Consider the following 9,258-nt stretch of genomic DNA (forward strand, 5'->3'; position numbering starts at 1 on the left):
ATAAACACATTCACACACACACTTGGTTTGTTGCCATTTACTTACACCATTATATCGGGAGATTTAACCAATAACATTCAAGGCATATTAATCACAAGAATTGGCAAATAGTCCACATAAGTAACACATACCAATTACTCGTACTCCAAACAAGGTGACTTTACAAAGGTTAAAGTTAGCCTTACATACCTGGAGTCAAATTCCCTTTTTAACTTTTAGTTTCAATTCACCAACAGCCTAGTACCGTCAATCTAGTTCACAAGTTAACACATATAACTTAGAATTGAAGTTCACAAACTCAAACCGAACTTACTTAGGTTATCAACCCCTCTTTTGCAAATCTTTACTTCTACCCAATTCCTCTTACTAGATTCAAGGTTTTAAAGGACATGCATGTCCATTTTCAAGAATTAACGCATGAGAATCCCCCTTTTTGTTTAAATTTAAAAATAATGAAAAAGGGTTGGGTATTTTACCTGCAAGAATGGAGATGAAGACAATTACTGTAAATTCCCCGGCCCGAGTGACTTTGAAGAATATGCGACCGCATTCTCGACCGCAGAATCACATTTTTGGAAAACAGTATTTCTTGACTTTTTATAGCATAGATCAGCACAAAAGATCCGAACTGCGGCGAGCAAGCTCGCCGCAAAGAATTTTACACATTCCTAACACATATTCGGGACTTGGCACCACAAGCTACCCGGTTTTGAGTACAAGTTTTCACGGGGCCTTACATGATCCTAGTGGAGAACATGTCATTCCCCGAATGGTGGAACATGAAACGTAAGTGGATACGCTGATTAAGTATTTTCTTTACCTTTAGGATCAATTTTCCCAATGAACTAACTTCCTCTGCTAATACAGCTGGCGCGGTGTACCCCGATGCTATTAGGGATCTCTCAGGCTAGATTCGCCGGTTGGATTCGACTTGCCCATATGCCGAGCGTGTGTGGTATGACTTGTCTAAAGCTCGATGGGAGGCCAAGGACCATGGTAATCCCACACTTCTGCTGTAGTTGAATCTCTTAGAAGAACTATCACCAATTGTGTCCTCATTCCCTGTGTCTATATTTAGTATTTGCGTAGGTCTAGGAGAGACCTCCTTGATGAGAGAAGCACCGCCTGGGGATGCGGATACCCCGAATCCTAACAAAAAGGAGAAAATACAAAGGGAATCGTTGACCGAGCCTACAAAATCCAAGAAAGCCAAAGTGGAAGAACCTAAGGCTGGTTCAGCAACCTTAATTACAAGAGTAGCGGGGAGTCACCGAGATGAAGGTAGGGAGAAAGATGATTCCTTGGTAGCATACGAGGGAGGGGAAAACCTGATTGCCCCTCAAACTGTTGAGAGAGTGACTTCCATGTCTGAACTTGACGCTATTGTTATGCTACCTTGGGCTGAAGAGGCCTTCGAGGGTGCATCGGGTAATGTCCTCGAGCCGGTTGACGGCCAAATTATTTCTTAGGCTGAGCTGGATTTGGTAGGCGGTCCGGGGGATCCTAGTTCTGATTCTTTCCAGAAACAAGAAATGGCCCCGATTGATCCAGTCGGGGCTATTGAAGTGAGATATTCCCCTCCAATACCGACTTCACCAACTAGGGAGATGCAGGATGCTTAGAATAAAGAACCTACCGATGCAGGGGTGCCCATCGGAGATAAAGATGCGTTTGAAGGGCCTTTGGTTGCGCCTGAGAAAGATCTTGAGCTTGACACCTCACTTATTTTTAGTGAGATGGATAGGCTCTGTGAGCAGGTAACTTTTGCAAATTCTGCTCGACATCCCCCTTTTTATCTTTCTAACTTTGATTCTTTCACATTTCCAGGCCAAGGCACTTTATAATCGGATCTATGATCGATTTCAAACTGAGTTGACTCACTATGAGGGCGAGCACAGAAAGCTCACCTCGAAAGCCGATGAGTTTAGAGTTCTTTTCACCAAGAAGGAGGAGGAACTCTGTGGCTTTTGGGATTGTTTAGAGGTAGAGTCCCTTGAGAAGACTCATCTTGCTGAGCGGGTTATGTAGTTTCCGTTTGCTTTTGTCCAAATGTTTACCTGGTTTCAGCGTTTTAACACCTTTGGGCTGATCAACACAACTTGAGAAGAATGATGTCCTTATGAGGGAGGAGCTCCGAGCCGGAGACTCCAAAATTCTCGAACTCAAGCAACATGTGAGTGAGAGGCTTTTGAGAGAGATACCATCTAGGGGAAGGTTGCCTTAGTCGGGCATCAACTTCATGATGGGAGGGCGGAGAGTAATAAGTATAAAGATCTTCATACTAAGTTAGTTGTTGCACTATCCAGGATCGAAACTGAAGCCGGGGCGCTCGTATCCTTGCATAGAGAGGGAGTTGTTGCTGCAAATGATTAGGATAGGGAGTGCTCAAAGGGGCCGAGCTACAATTGACTTGAGCCATGGAACATTCTCGGTTAGAATCTCGAAGGCGGACTCTCGAGGATATACATGCAGGGGGCATTGATCTGTCTGCCGAGCTCGAGCGGGTGAAGACCATATAGGAGAAGGTACGGCCCTGCTTTCTTCTGAAAGTGAGTCAATCAGTGGCTTAGGAGATGATGAGCATGAAGGATAAATCCCCAAAGGGGAAGGGGACGTTGAAGACCCTAGGACCGCGGCCATAGTCGTTGGGGGCACAATCACCGAGGGAGCCATCAAAGGCATAGACCCGGTGGTAGATTAGGTTTTATTTGTTCTCTCCCTTATAAGGGATTTATAGGCCTTGTAAATGTACCCTTGTGAGCAATATACACTACAAGAAAAAGGTTTATTAGGGACCAAAAATTAAGGACGACTTGAAAATCTGGTCCTCAGATGTATATAAATAGGGACAAGATTATTTTCTGGCCCATAATTCTCGTTAAATTGACCAAGAGACAAAATCCGGTCTGTAAAATAGTAAATATCTTGTCTCTACTGTAAAATTAGTGGAGAGACTAGAGAGTGAGGCGCTACAGAAGTGACAATTAAATTAAAAAAATATATTCAACCTCTCTTTTTTACCAAATTAAACCTCTCGTTTGTCAAAATTTGGTTCTTCAAATCCCTAAACTTTTTTTTGATACACTCGTTCTAACAATTCATGCTACTAACCCATGTAAGCCCCCTTGTTACGGAGATGATCTCTGCGAAAACTTCCTAAAAACATGATCTACATTGGTTCCATAACCGATTATTTAGGCACGAAAACTATATAAGAAATGTACGTCCTTTTCTATCAAAAAATTTCTTCTTCTTTTTTCCTAGTTAAAATCATTTTTCTATGTAATTAATAAAAGTGTATATTTTGTGATTTTTGGGATTTATTTATGAAAGAGTGGCGAGGGTTTGCCGATTATAATTTCTTATGCCATTCTGGAATACCAGCGAGAGAAAAAATGGATAAATCACATGTGAGTAAGTCTACTTTCCCAAAATCTTGGAAAGATAGAAATAAAATCTCATAATTTCTTCAAATCTGGCTATGTATTTTGGGTGTTCGCGAATTCGTCCTTTATTACACTATTTGGAGAATTTAGGATTGTATTGTTTCCTCTTAGTAATTACTCGCCGTACAGCTCGTGATGATAGGACTCTCAACTTTTTGGGACCAAGATCTCGTGGGCCAATTGCGATAATAAAGATTTGGAATTTTTGGTTGTTCTATGTCAAGTATGAGCTTTCAGAAAGTGTAGTGGTTTTAGTAAGATATACGCTTTTGGGATTCACTAATTAGGTAAGTATATGTTCATCCTTTCCTGAATATGTTTGAGAACTAGATGGAGATGATGATTCTAGTGTAAGTGTCATAATTTGATACAATAGAGTCATACAGTTTGGGTGAAGCTTGAGATTTTTGGTGCTTTCTTTATTATAGTCTTATTGTGTGAGTAATCCAATTAATTAGATTCTAATATTCTCTAGTTCGCACACCACTTTGTTTGGATGATGGTTGCTTTTGTAGTTTTGCGTGCTAAAATTAGTCTTTTTATAGTAGGAAGAAGTTGATGCTTGTTATCATTTGGGATACTCGTGCTACTAGAATGTGCCTTCTGCGTCTTCATGGTTCTGGGGGCAGGGGAGGGTATGAGGTGGGAAGGAGGAAGCATGCTGCTGGTGGCAAAAGAGTGAAGTTCTAAAATTTTGCTCTAGATCTATTTAATTGTCCTTTTAATGGTTGATAACTTAGCTAATAGTTTGGTTTATGTTGCCAACTGGCAGTTCCACCATGGAACTGCCATTGTTATTGGAGTACTACGGTTATAGAGTAAGCAACATTTCAAGTCCTATCCATTATTCTTTTTCTCTATCGTATGAAATTTTGGAGTTCATTCATTTCATTTAAAGTGTCCATTAACTTCTGATTCTTCTTCTTTACTGATGCACTAGACATGCCATAGTTGAAGAATTGTTGAGCTTTGGTGCAACGATTTATACTACTCATGAAATAAAAAATACTTAGACGAATATTAGGAGAAACTGGCAAACAGAGGGGTATAAATTAAAAAGGTCTACATGTTTCTTGTTATTAGAAGATCAATGGCACCAGTAATTGGAAAAGACACTAGTAATTGAAAAAGGTAAGTGAGGTACCTTAAATTTTTGTGAAGTTCATATTGAATATTTAGTTGAAGATTACTGATCATATAAGTTCACACTAAATTCGTTAATCTAATGCTCCCCGTATTCAATGACTTAATTAGTTTTGTGGACTCTTTCTTGTTTTATATTTTTATTTGACTGTGCATCTTTGAAAATTGTTACGTCTTCTGGTTTATTTTGAGATTTGATCCTGTTTATATGAAGTTACTTTTTCATATAGTTAGCACATTTAATACTTATTTATGGCTTAGCTTTAAATACTTGATCTCAACATTATATATAGACTAGAATTTGGATCCATACCATGTTAAATTCTAGCTTCATGTTTCTTTGTGTTTAATGATCAGTTATAAAGTTTTGCTCATTTCAAATAATTTATGTCAAGTTTAAAAAGAATGTCAGCTTCTACTCTAACATTGTTTGTTTGACATTCTAATTTATTATTGTGTAGTTTTTTGGCAATCAATTTTCCCTTGTTGATTTAAATTTTGAAGGTGCATATAATTATACTTGATAAAATCTAACATGTGAGTGGTTTAATTATTATTACTCTTAATTTAGATGATTAGCCAATTTTTTAGTTCATCTTTATAGCTTTTTCATAGAATGTTTTATATTTTTCACAGATTTTGGAGACTTAGTTTACACATGAAGATGTAGGTTGAAGACTTCATGCAAGTTGACGAGTTGACTATTATTTTGCAAAGACTGCTAGGAAATTTTTTATACTTTTTGATATGGATCTTAGATCTTTTACAAAGAGGTTGTGTAAACAATAAACAAAGCTATTATAGATAATTTTGTTGAATCCAATTAATTTATAATACTATAAATTGTATCATATTTTAGTGAATAGGATCGAAAAAGATAATATGGACTGGTGGAGAACTTGCGCTTAAAGATCCTCTAAGGACCAGATTTATTGTCCTTAAAAAACTTTTAGGACCAAGGTAAATGGTCGCCAATAATCTGAATACACCAAACAATGACCAAGAACCATATTTAGGGACCAAAAATATGGTCCTTAAACGTATTTTAGGAACAAAAATACTACCGGTTGCTAACTTCCTTTAAGGACCAGATGTGAAACCTCGTCGTTATTAACTTTTTGCGGCGAAGCCTATAACGACGGGTTGTGAATAGTTTTTTATGGTCGCTACTGACATTTAGGGACCAGAATTGGTCTTTTAAGGACCATATTTCTCGTCGTTAATGGCTGTTTTTCTTGTAGTGATATAAAAATGGCCTTTCATTTCTTGTTTTTCATTTGCTTCGACGATTGGTCCAGGAATTCGGACCTCAGATTAAACGTTTGGGTTCTAGCTGCTGTTGGGCAATTTACAACGGTCCAAAGTTGACCATCCGGGGCTTAGTCCCAGAGTCAGGTTCTTGACTCGAGTTTATTGACCTTTAGGTCTAAAAATAGGCCCTGAGGCCTTTTTAAGCTAGCAGCGATGGCTCTTACGTATTGGATCGGTACGAAATTTTAGTTTAAGCTGGCGACAGTTTCTCTCATGCATTGGGTCAGTACGACCTTTAATTTATGCTGGCGATAATGTCTCTTACGCGTTGGGTCGATATGGTTTTTATGTAAAGCCCCAGAAAATTTTGCTAAGTAATCTAAGATTTCGTGGTGCCAAGATAGGCTTATTATTTTATCGTGTGTGCGAGTGAGGGTTCATGATATAATCAATATCAATTATATAAGTTAATAAGTGTATGAGTCATATTATAAGTAGTTTGGAGTTTAAAGAGAGGCCTAAGTCTAAGCCAAGTTGGAAAAATTTCATAATAGGCTACAGTTGTAAGTGAATGCGCACAAGACCTTACTTTGGACAAGCATATATCTAGTTATATAAAGTGTTGAGTGATGCATAATATATCACATTAAATCTCTTTGAGTCTAGTTTCTAACACATTAAACCGTTTGTCATTTAGAGGTGTATACCGAAGGTTATGACCATTTTACTGGACATGCGTCACCAACGCGGCCGCGGCGAACCACGGCAAACTAAGGTTTTTCTGCCTGTAAACCGCGGCAGACCGCGGCGGAATGCGGTGGAACTTGTAAAATTTCTAAAATACCCCTAGTCAGTGTAAAAACCGAAGGGGTATTACATTTACTTCATTTTTATCACTCAAGCTCGAATTTTGGGGTTTTCTTCACCCTCTCAAGACCTCCAACCCCTCCCATCTTCAAGGTAAGCGATCTTCATTAACTTGGCGTAAAATTCCATTATTCTTACACTAGTATTAATGAAATCTACTCATAAAAGACATAGATCTTCAAGGAATTCCTTCAAGAACTCAAAGGAGGGTTTTGCAAGATTTCTTCCAAAAGGTAAGCCTACACCCTTGGACTTATATGTATGAATTTATTATGGGTATATGAGTGTAAATTAAGTATTGGGATTCTTGGTGTGGGGATTAGATGCCATAAGTTCCAAATATAAATACATAGTCATTGTAGAGATTGGAAGGTGATTATTTGATGGAATTTTGTTGGTTGGATTAAGATGGGTTGTCACACATATGTTGTTGGAAGTTATAAATTGGTTAAGAATGATGGTTGAATGAATTGTTGGTTAATGGTGATACTTGGGTGAACCAATACTATAGTTATGAGCTGTAAAGATCTATACCTACAAGGTGTTTGATGATATGCCTAAATGGCATAAGTTATGGAATTTATTACAAATATTGGCCCTATTGAATGTTGTATTGTAAATTGAGGTTGCTTAAGTGTATTGGATCATTTTAGCATCATTAAGGGAGAATTTGAGGTATGTATGGATAAATTTAACTCTTGTAGAATTCCCTTGTTGTGACGAGCATACAGTATGTGTACCTTGTATGAAAATATGTGTATTGATTATCTTAATTGATTTTCACACCACCGTGTTATATGTGATTGTGAAAAGTGACTTTATGTGCCTACCTTATTATATGATAAGCTTGTAAATGCTTGAGGATGACGATATGGGAGTACGTGTTAACGAATGAAAGAACGTTAATGTATCCAAATGTGGGAATGAGTATAATAGCTAAAACCCTGCATGGTATGTAATGAAAGATGGTATTGTGAAATGACATAAATAAGTTGAACGATTATGACAACACCTTGTACATCAATTATTGCTTGGTGACATCTATGGTGTCTTGGGCCCAAATGTATGAAATTGTTGATATGAACTTGTGCATCCTTGAAATGATGGTTCTTGTGATTAATATGCTTTGAACGTTTTTAGTTATGTCTCGCGATATTGGTGTAAGTAAATGCCAACAAACCAAGTGGGTGTGTGTTTATGTGTTCATATGGTAAGAACTGTGTAACAAATGATGGAAAGAAATTGTAATTGATGCAATTGAAACAACTGTGGTAATATCATACGTGACTTGTCGCGGGCAATTATCGTTGTGACTTAAATTGTATAGAGACTGTTGCATATGATGGAAATGGTATTGATGTCTATGAAAATTCTTTGTGAATTGTTGTGTTGTCGTGTGAAATGTAATTGTCCGGTGGGATCGGGTTGCGCGCCGCAACACGAAGTTATAAGGTGTGGGTTGTGGTGATAAGGGTGGCCGAGGTAATAAGGGTGGCCGAGGTAATAAGGGCGGAAAAGTGATCGAAATCACTATTGAAATGAGAATATGTGAAAGTTGTGAAACCATTGATGTGATGAAATAATGTTGAAAGGGGAAAATGAGAGATTGTGGAACTTATTTGGCTTTGGTTGTTCCTTTCATATGCATTGGGTTTTTGATTCTATTACTGTTTATTACTTGTGTATTTCTTGATTTTACTTGGGGTAAAGATCGTTCATACATACAAGTACAATTCAAATGTACTGAGTCCCTTTGTCGGGGGCGCTACATTCGTGTTATGATTGTAGGTGGTTCTACAGTAGGTACTCCACTCCACCAACAGTAGCACTCCTCTACTTTCCGTCAGCTATATTGATGAGCCCCTTTCCTCTCGGGGCCCTGCGTAGCTCATGTTGCTTTTCTTCCCAGAGTCTTATTTTGGTATTTGTGTAAGGTATAGTCAGAGCCTTGTTGCCGGCATTTCTGTATTATTCTTCAGTTCTATTTAGAAGCTACGTAGACAGGTCGTGGGTAGTGTCAGGTATTAACATTTAGAATAAAAATATTGATGTTTGGCAATGAGGTATAAAACTTGTAATACCTGTAAAATGGCGAATGAGGTTGCTAATGAAAATGAAATGGAAATCGTTAATAATATATTTACAGAATTTGATTAATGGAGTCCATATCCTATTTATTCATGAGTTGGTTCAGGTAGAATGAGACCTAATAGGCTTGCTCGGTCAGGTTTACTCGGTTGAGCGCCGGTCGCGCTCCTCGGGTTTTGGGGCATGACAAACCTGGTATCAGAGGCTAAGGTTTTAAAGTATCCTAGGATGTCTCGGAGCCGTGTATAGCAGAGTCCTTCTTATCGGTGTGTTGTCTACCACATCTATAATTTGGAGGCTATATGGACATTTAGGAATGTTACCCTTCTTCAACACTCCAGATCGTGCGATAAAGCTTGACTATAAGATTGTCTTCTAACTCGTGCGTTGAGATTCGAGATAAGTGTAAATGCTCTTTCGTCTATTTCAAGTAATGTTGTCATATTGATTGACCAATGGGAAA

The 9,258-nt window shown here is 38.1% G+C and overlaps 1 long non-coding RNA gene across 1 annotated transcript; it reads left to right on the forward strand.

Moving 5' to 3' along the window:
- Positions 1 to 3,175: 3,175 nt before the first annotated feature.
- LOC142163576 (uncharacterized) lies at positions 3,176 to 5,397 on the forward strand. The gene is made up of 2 exons (XR_012694526.1): positions 3,176 to 3,733; positions 5,226 to 5,397. It is a non-coding gene; the product is annotated as an uncharacterized LOC142163576 (long non-coding RNA).
- Positions 5,398 to 9,258: the final 3,861 nt, after the last annotated feature.

This window comes from Nicotiana tabacum, chromosome 8, assembly GCF_000715075.1.
Source record: "Nicotiana tabacum cultivar K326 chromosome 8, ASM71507v2, whole genome shotgun sequence".
In the NCBI taxonomy this organism is placed as follows: domain Eukaryota; kingdom Viridiplantae; phylum Streptophyta; class Magnoliopsida; order Solanales; family Solanaceae; genus Nicotiana; species Nicotiana tabacum.